The sequence below is a fragment of the Triticum urartu genome, chromosome 3A (assembly GCF_056163025.1).
Source record: "Triticum urartu cultivar PI428250 chromosome 3A, HENAU_Tu73, whole genome shotgun sequence".
In the NCBI taxonomy this organism is placed as follows: Eukaryota; Viridiplantae; Streptophyta; class Magnoliopsida; order Poales; family Poaceae; genus Triticum; species Triticum urartu.
In genome coordinates this window covers 575,227,635-575,237,023 of record NC_141875.1, presented here as the reverse complement: position 1 = coordinate 575,237,023, position 9,389 = coordinate 575,227,635, and the positions used below count along the sequence as shown (strand labels likewise).

Sequence of the window (9,389 nt, the reverse complement as noted above, 5' to 3'; positions counted from 1 at the left end):
GGTTGGATTGCTCCCATTATTTGCATTCATCAAACTCGCACCTTTACAAGTAGTAAGTAGATTCACACCCCCACCTTTCTGCATATAAGATTTAACTTCAGTCACTAAGTGGGCCCTATGTTGTATATGATGCATGCATAACGCCCCCTCCCATCTCTCTCATACATGAAGGCATGGAGAGAGAAATGTGTGCCTTTTGTTTTCTCTTTGACAATTTCAATCATTCATAGCTTTTAAACTACAATTTTGTTTTTGAATTTTGTATATATTGATAATCCTAGCGCCAAGATCTTTAGAACAAGATCAATCTTGAATAGTTTTCAAGCATGTTTAAATTTCAAAGTTTCAGTCTACTTATTTCCCCCATTCTATTTTAGTGTGTGAAATCGAGTTTTAAAATCTCAACATTTCAATCAGCACCTACTTTAGTGAAATATGTTACCTGAAATTTGTGAAATCGAATTTCTGAAATGAGTGAAATTATTTTTCAAATGAGCAAAATCGATGTTTTAAAATAAGTGACATCGATTAATTAAAGAAGTGAATTTCTTTTTTCGAATGAATGAAATCAGTGTTTTGAAATGAATGAGATCATTTTATAAATAAGTGATATCCATTTTTTGAATTGATAGTTTTATGCGAGTGAAACCATAAACCTGTGAAACATGTGTTTTGTTACTCATGAGAAAAAAAAGTGATTTCATTCATTCTCAAAAAGTATTTTTTAAAATATTTCGAACAGGTTAATTGAAATACGTGAAATTGATTGTGTTAAAGTGTGAAATTGGCTAACTGAAACATATGAAATCAACATTTCTCAATTATATGAAGTAGATTCAGTGTGTTTGTGAAGCCGATTTGTGTTTCACTTTAACACAATTTCTGAATTGCATGTTCTTAAACTGAAAGATTATTGTGACATCATTTTTTAGATAATTAATATATGTTTTTTGAATGAAATGAAATTAGGTTTTCTTGAAATGAGTGTAATTATTGTTTTTTAACGAGTAATTCTGAAATAACTGTTTTTTCTTAAAGTGAAACGAGTGGAATTTGTTTTTTATTTTGGAATAAGTGAAATAGTTTTTAAAACCGAGTGAAATAATTTAAATCAATTTTTGAAATATGTGAAACGTGTTATTTCAATTATGAGAAGTTGATTGTCTAAATGTTTGAAACTGGTTTTGTGAAATATAACTAGAATTGAACTGTGAAAACTATAAAATTTAAACTATTAAAAATATATGTAGGATCGTTATTGTTTTATAGGTCTTTTTTGTCCTAATTCAAATATATGAATAGTTTCTAATTTGGAAATTTGGTTCAAAAGTATCCAATCATTTAAAGTGAGTGAAATCAGTTTTCTATGAGTAAATTCGGTTTTGAAAAATGAGTGAAATATGTTATTGTAAATGCATCAAATCTTGTTTTGAATGATGCAATCACTTTTTGAAATGGGTGAAATATTTGTTTGAAATTAGTTAATTATTATTTTGAATTGAGTGAAATCATCTTTTTTAGACGAGTGAAATATGTTATTTGAAATTGGTAAAATAAAATTTAGTTGAAATGTATCCGGTATTGGTATTATTTTAAAGGTCTTGGTGCGAGTAGTTCAAATATATAAAAATAGCACCGATCGGATTTATGGTTTAAAAGATATCAATCTCCAAAATTTTGGCTATGAAATTTAATAGTAGTCTTTTTTTGTGGGAGAGAAACTTGTGAAGCTTTAAATGCCACGGTACTCCACCCATACAGATTCTAACAAAAGTTGCATAGACATGAGGGATCAACTACATGTTTGGATTCTCACGTATTCAAATGTGAAAATTATTGGCTGGCTTATACTCTAAATGGGTGCACCAATCTCAGCATCCAAATGAGTTGTGGGTCTTCCACCATTACATACCCTTGCAGTTACAGTTACTATTTTCGCATCATTTCGCCTCTCCTCTCTCCCCATCCGTCGGTACCGACAGTCGGCGTAAACCATCCACCGCTTCGCCTCTCTTTCTCTCCTTTCTTTGATCGTCAAATACAAAGTTCTCCACAATTCCTCTTTTGTTCATCTTCAAAGATACTCCCTCCGTAAAGAAATATAAGAGCGTTTAGATCTAAACGCTCTTATATTTCTTTATAGAGGGAGTACTTGAGTAGATTTGGATTGCATGGGTAAAAGTCAGATGAAAATGCACAACACCTTGACAATCCAACAAAAACAGTACAGGGCAGACAAGCTCCCATAGTAGGTGCACCTGGTGATGAGCAGACATGCTGCCATACTAGGTGGACAAAAATTTGGATTGCATGAATAACTTAGATCACCAAAAAGTGGAATCTGGCCATATTTTGCAGTGCATGGTAACTGAAACAGAAGTTGCGAAAAATAATGTAAGGAACCATCCCCTCTTTCGTGGGCACAAGCGATGAGGAAAATAGATAAAAACCAACAAGAGCAAATGGTGAGTGATGAGTGAAAACACATATTTATAGATAGTATATAGCCATGTTCAAATTCGATGCTCAAAATAGATAGATCTCTTACATAAAGATCAACATTTTGCATCCGCAAAAAAAAGATCAACATTTTGCCTCTTAACAGAATCTTCTACGCAGTAGACTGAACAAAAGTAGAGAACTCATCCAATACCTGGACTCTCATGAGTGTTTATCAGGAAAATGCCGAAAGAGAAACACATGGTTTACTCTAGGCGGTCAAAGTGCAACGAGTAAGAAACCATACGGCCATGTAAGCCTAGACAGAAGAACGTACTGGCATCATGTTAGATATTACTATAGACCGATCAAAAGCAGAGCACTCTAGGAAGCTAATTCTGGGGCCAGTCGCCGGCGATGTCGGGAGCTAGAGAACCGGCGCCGAAGCCACCGCCAGCACCATCGGCGCCGAAACCACCGCCGACGCCACCAGAACCCCTGCCGACTGAAAGATCGTGGATGTCGTCTAGAGAAGGGGTGAATAGGCGTTTTAAAATAATTACGGTTTAGGTTTGAACAAATGCGGAATAAACCTAGCGGTTAATTTGACAAGCACAAAACCTACAACAACTAAGCTCACCTATGTGCATCAACAACTTATACTAAGCAAGATAAACTATTAGGTGATAGCAAGATATATGACAAGAAACAATATGGCTATCACAAAGTAAAGTGCATAAATAAAGAGCTCGGGTTAGAGATAACCGAGGCACGCGGAGACGACGATGTATCCCGAAGTTCACACCCTTGCGGATGCTAATCTCCGTTTGGAGCGGTGTAGAGGCACACCCCAAAGAGCCACCAGGGCCACCGTAATCTCCTCACACCCTCGCACAATGCAAGATGTCGTGATTCCACTAAGGGACCCTTGAGGGCGGTCACCGAACCCGTACAAATGGCAACCCTTGGGGGCGGTCACCGAACCCGTACACTTTGGCAACCCTTGGGGGCGGTCACCGAAATCCGTCAAATTGCTCGGGGCGATCTCCACAACCTAATTAGAGACCCCGACGCTTGCCCGGAGATTTACACCATAATGATTGAGCTCCGAACACCACAAAGGTTGGGGTTAACTCCCCAATGACACCACGAAGTTTCACTACAATGGAATATGGCTCTGAGGTGACCTCAACCGTCTAGGGCGCCCAAGCATCCAAGAGGAACAAGCTCAAGGGTACCAAGCACCCAAGAGTAATAAGCTTCTCAACTCGTAACTTCCACGTATCATCATGGAGAACTCAAACCTATGCACCAAATGCAATGGCAAGGGCACACGGAGTGCCCAAGTCCTTCTCTCCCAAGTCCCACCGAAGCAACAAATGCTAGGAAGGAAAATGAGAGGAAGAACGAAGAAGAGAACACGAAGAACTCCAAGTTCTAGATCCAAGGGGTCCCCCTCACATAGAGGAGAAAGAGATTGGTGTAAATGTGGATCTAGATCTTCTCTCTCTTTTCCCTCAAAAACTAGCAAGAATCCATGGAGGGATTGAGAGTTAGCAAGCTTGAAGAAGGTCAACAATGAGGAAGAACACGAGCTCAAGAGATAAGGTTCATTGGGGAAGAAGACCCCTTTTATAGGAGGGAAAAAATCCACCCGTTATGTGCTCAGTCCGCACACGAGCGGTACTACCGCTCCACGAGCGATACTACCGCTCGGGCGAAAGAAGCAGGGAAAAGGAGCAACACAACATGAACCTTGGGGCGGTAGTACCGCATATGAGCGGTACTACCGCTCACCCCAGCGGTACTACCGCTGGAGGAGCAGAACACGTGACCAAAAGAGGCAGGGCAGAGTAGTGTACAACGGCAGTAATGCAGTAGCGGTACTACCGCCCGACCGGAGCGGTACTACCGCTTAGGCGGTACTACCGTGCCTTACTGTCGTGCAACTACTGCTAAACCCGACACGAAAAGAGTAGGACCCAAAATCGAGGTAGTAGAAGAGCGACACTGCAGCGGTACTACGGCTGAGAGCTCCAAGCGGTACTACCACTTGGGCTCACGGTACTACCGCTGGGACCAGACAAAAGCCACTTCCAAGAAAACAAGAACTGCCATAACTTCTTCATATGAGCTCCGAATTGAGCAAACAAATGGAAGAGTGAAACCTTCAACAGAGAAGAACGGACATAACCTCCAACATCGAAAACATCATAGAAGATGCAAGTGAACTCCGTTTTCGATGAACTCGAGCTTGTCATCAAGATGACCATAAGCTCTAAGACTTACAAAGAGAACCAAACAAGAACCAAGAAAGAAGATGCTAGGATGCAATGGTTTGAGCTCTCTACGAAAGATACAATCAGGCTACTCATCGAGAGCCCCCCTTGATAGTACGGCAATCGATCCTATAACCCGGTCTCCCAACTACCATCATGAGACCGGTAAAATAGAAAACCTATCAAGGGCAAACATTTGTCTTGCACATAGTCCACTTGAGCTAGATGATGACGATCTTGACTTCCTCAAGTTGGACCCCCTTTTTTGATTGTGTTGGCTCGATGAAGACTAGTTGATTGCTCACCCATACTCCACTATGGGTGAGCCACTCTTAGGCACATCTTCATAAATCCATTGTTACCATAATGGCGGCAAGTTTCAAGCATTTGATCTCTTCATAATGCTCCACTTGAACTTGCACATCGCAACCATACCATGGGATCACTTGATCCCTCAGTACATCTTGTATGCTTTGTGTGTTGATCAACTTGATTCATTCTTGACTTAACCTTGATCAACCTTGAATCCTTCCAATTCTCTTCATTTGGACGATGTCTTGAAGGTAGACATGAATGCTCACACAATCTTCTTCTTTAAGACATGCTTGCAATAAGCTCAACACTTACATGACCAATCTTTGGATAATTTCTTGAATAGCACCTTGGTCGACACAAACTCTCCTTGAAACCAACACATATACTTCAAGAAAAGCCTATGGACAAAACCTTCAAATATAACTCGCGGCAACCATTAGTCCATAAAGATTGTCATCAATTACCAAAATCAAACATGAGGGCACCGCATGTTCTTTCACCGACACCACCAGGACCGCCGCCGACACTACCAGGACGAGGAGCTTGGCCCTCAGGTCTTGGCCCCTGCAAAATGAAACTACAGTATCAACCACTTGACACAACAACATTAGGCCAGATGGTAGAAATTGCACAAATAATAATCCACATAAAGGTAGAGTATGTGGTTTGGATCAGTTGCACCAAAAAATAAGTAATTCACACAACAATGTCTTCTTACAAGAATGAATCATTTGACTATACATACCAAGCATATAGCTCGGACATTCTAGTATTACCAGAGAGATCAAGATTGCATATATAGTATATTTGATAGCTAAAGGATCATCAAAGCATACCATTGGTGTGTGCTAATTCAAATACAAGGAATAGCTAGACGACCAAGCATTGGCATAAAACAATCTGTACTTCGGCCTTGAAGTACAATATTGATAGAAAAAAAAATCAAAAGGCTAAATCTCCCAACGACTGCTTGTTTCCCCTGTGAGGGAACACGAGTACACCACTAGCAAGAACAATTCATTGCATACAAACCCCTTATACAAGGGAGATATTACACGGCAAACACATGAAAAGTAAATACAACACTAACACTATCTTTACATAAACATTTCACAACCTTAAGGACTAATTCAATCCACACAGGAACTATATGTGTTGCAAACGGGACATACATGCAGTCCAAGGATATCAAGGCATGTCAGTTACTTCTCACTAAAATAAAACAACAAGCTTGACAAGTATTCAGCACTTCACAGTTCACAATTCATGAAGTATTCAGCACTAGATGGGTGATTGCCAAAAGGTTGGACCCTAAGCACATCCATGCGGATGTTTGCAATTGAACATGGAAAATGAGAAAACTCGAACGAGTCAAAGACGAGGAGCACGTACCCGGCGGCGGACGTCTTCCGGAGGTGCGCGGTTCTTGCGGTCCTTACGGGAGCGGATACTGAACTTCTTCTTATGGATGGCGCAGCCATGCACCAGCGCTCCTTGAGGTAAATCTTGGGCAGATGGTAGCCTGCAACGAAGCACTTGTCGATTATGCCACAAACGCACCAAGAGTTCAGAGAAGAGGTGCGACACTGAAATTTCCAAGTTGCAGCCTTGCAAGGCAGCACTTTGATCGGCGATCACAGATCCAACAGTTAAGAACAGGAAAGAAGAAGAAATCAAAGCCACACCGTCAAGGACGGACGCCTCCGTGAAATAGCTGATGCCTTCCGGTGCGACGATGTTCTGCACCTTGTACCTCTTGATCGCCTTGTCCTGAACCACCACAAGAAAATCAACGGACCGGCGCGGCAGTTCGTGCATGAGGAGAGAGTTTTGGACTACGCGGCATGATCCAGCGTACCTTGGGGACGCACTTGCCGCAGTTGTCGTAGCGGATGAACCTGACGTGACCGCGGCCATGCTTGTTGCGGCCGCCGTTCCGGCGCTTGAAGGTCTGTGACGGTAACGGTAACACGCAGCGAGGGAAAGGGTTAAACCTGCATTGGGGTCGCATGCCGGAGTTGAGGTGAAAGTACGGGCAACCGGCTCCTTACCATGGCGGCGACGACGGCGGTCGGGCGAAATGTACGGCGCGTGGTCGGCGGCGGCGTCTCGGAGCTCCGAAGTCTCCGGGTCCTTGTAGGGTTCGATCTGCCCCAGCCAGCCGTCTTCTCGTCTTTATATAGTGAGTGGCGGGACCTAATGGCATCCCAGCTGTTCGTTCCTCGATCGACGGTCGGCAGCAGATGGGTCTAGTCAAAGGCGTATTCACTGCCTTTCCGCTTTGGCACTCGTCAACCGCTTCCAAGTGCTTCACCTTCACGTAATGGCATGTGCTGTTGCCTGTTGGCACACATGGGCCTGAGAAATCAGCACACATGGGCCTTTCTTTTTGAGAAATCAGCACACCTGGGCCTAAGAGGCCGCAACCTCATTCTGGTTCGCCAGTGGGTTGAAGTGTGCGCGTGTGTCTGCGGGAGCAACTAGTTAACGAGCGCTCCTTCGGAAGCCTTGCAACGATCAGCGTCACTTGGCGCGCTCTCAGCCATTCACCACCTGTCGCGTTCTGGACGCTCTCTTCAGATTTTGTTTTTTTTTTCGCACGCGTTTACAGCTTTTTAAACGGGTTTTTTCTGGGTTTTTTCGACGTTTTGGTTTTTCTCCGGTTTTTTTTAGCTTTTCGATCAAAAAAAATTTGAAAAAAAAATTTGCGTGAAAAAACGTGTTTTCTTTTATGAAAGTCACGGTTTTTCTTCCGTGAGAGGCACGGTTGTGCTTTAGCGAGAGTCACGGCCGTGCCTTTCGGAAACGAAAAAAACGCATTTTTTGTTTTTTTTTCTTTTGCGAGAGTCACGGTTTTGCTTCCGCGAGAGGCACGGTTGTGCTTTCACGAAAGTCACGGCCGTGCCTCTCGGAAAGGGAAAAACAAAACGCATTTTCTGTTTTTTTTTTATTTCGTGAGAGTCACGGTTTTGCTTCCGCGAGAGGCACAGTTGTGCTTACGCGAAAGTCACGGCCATGCCTCTCGAAAACGGAAAAAACGTGTTTTCTGTTTTCTCTTTCTTTCGCGAGAGTCACGGTTTTGCTTTCGCGAGAGGCACGGTTGTGCTTTTGCGAGAGTCACGGTCGTGCCTCTCGGAAACGAAAAAAAAACGCGTTTTCTGTTCTTTTCCTTCCACGAGAGTCACGGTTTTGCTTCTACAAGAGGCATGGTTGTGATTTCGCGGGAGGCACGGGCGTGCCTCTTTCGGAAAGGGAAAAAACCGTGCTCCCGGTTCGGTTTTTTGGCTCGGTTTTTTTCGTGAAAAAAAAATTCATCAAAACCTATCAACATGGGATCCAGTTTTGAAGATCTCGACGTGAGGAATCCAATGGTGAAAACGGTTCGAGATTTGGACGTACGGTTTAAGAGATAAAACGTTTTGAATAAACGAATCTACGAAAAAAGGGAAAACTGGCGCGCTGCATGTGCGCCACTTGTCGCGATCTGGGAAAGTGGAGTGTTCTTTGCAACGAGTACTTCTTAATTAGTGATTTCATGTGTGTGCCCCCAATGTGCGTGTGTATGCCTCAGCTAGCTAACGTGTGTGTTAGACTAAGAAAAGCTAACGTCTGTGTGTGTGGACTGCGTGTTCTTGCTTTCTCTGTGTGTGTGATGAGTGCATGTGTGCGTGTATGTCTCCGCGCGGTAGAAATGAGGTCACTTGACACCAATGACATAAGACTTTCTGACTGTTTACTACTACAAGTTTTGTCTCGCTCCGGCGAGAGAGGGTTGATGATAGCGGCGTGTCATCGGATTGCTATAGTGCTTGTAGTCGTCGATAGGTGGTCTACAGGTCTGGATGTAATTTTTATTATTTCTAGTGTACGTTGTACTAGCATGATTGAAGATTAATAGATTGGAAGTTTTGCCAAAAAAAGAAAGATGAGAGGTGATTATTTTCCAACGCTGATGTATTGATTTCCTTGTTTATTCATGTTTCATTGGATTTTTTTGACTGTCGAATTTTCTCTAATATTTTTTCATGTGATAATGTATTTGATGCTGCAATTATGTGCGTTAGTTTTGTGTTAGGATCTTAAAAAGTAATTAATTTCTGTAAAGTAATCTACTTCAATCAAAATAATTAATGAAGTTGCACAATATGCTTGTTATTGCATATTACCTATGCAAGTTCTACTAAACTGTTGTAAGTTTAGTCATCAGCTTGAGTTTATTCCTTATTTTTTTTGTTTTAGCATAGTATCAATGCCCTTAATTCATTCTACCTTAAAAATATCCCAATTTTCTTTTATAATGTCTTAGTTATTATGGCTTAGTTGATTTTTTGGTCGCCGGATTTTCCCAATATTTGT

At 42.0% G+C, this 9,389-nt stretch overlaps 1 pseudogene; it reads right to left on the bottom strand.

The window, feature by feature from the left end:
* Positions 1-2,831: 2,831 nt before the first annotated feature.
* LOC125546989 (small ribosomal subunit protein eS26-like) lies at positions 2,832-7,033 on the bottom strand (annotated as a pseudogene).
* Positions 7,034-9,389: the final 2,356 nt, after the last annotated feature.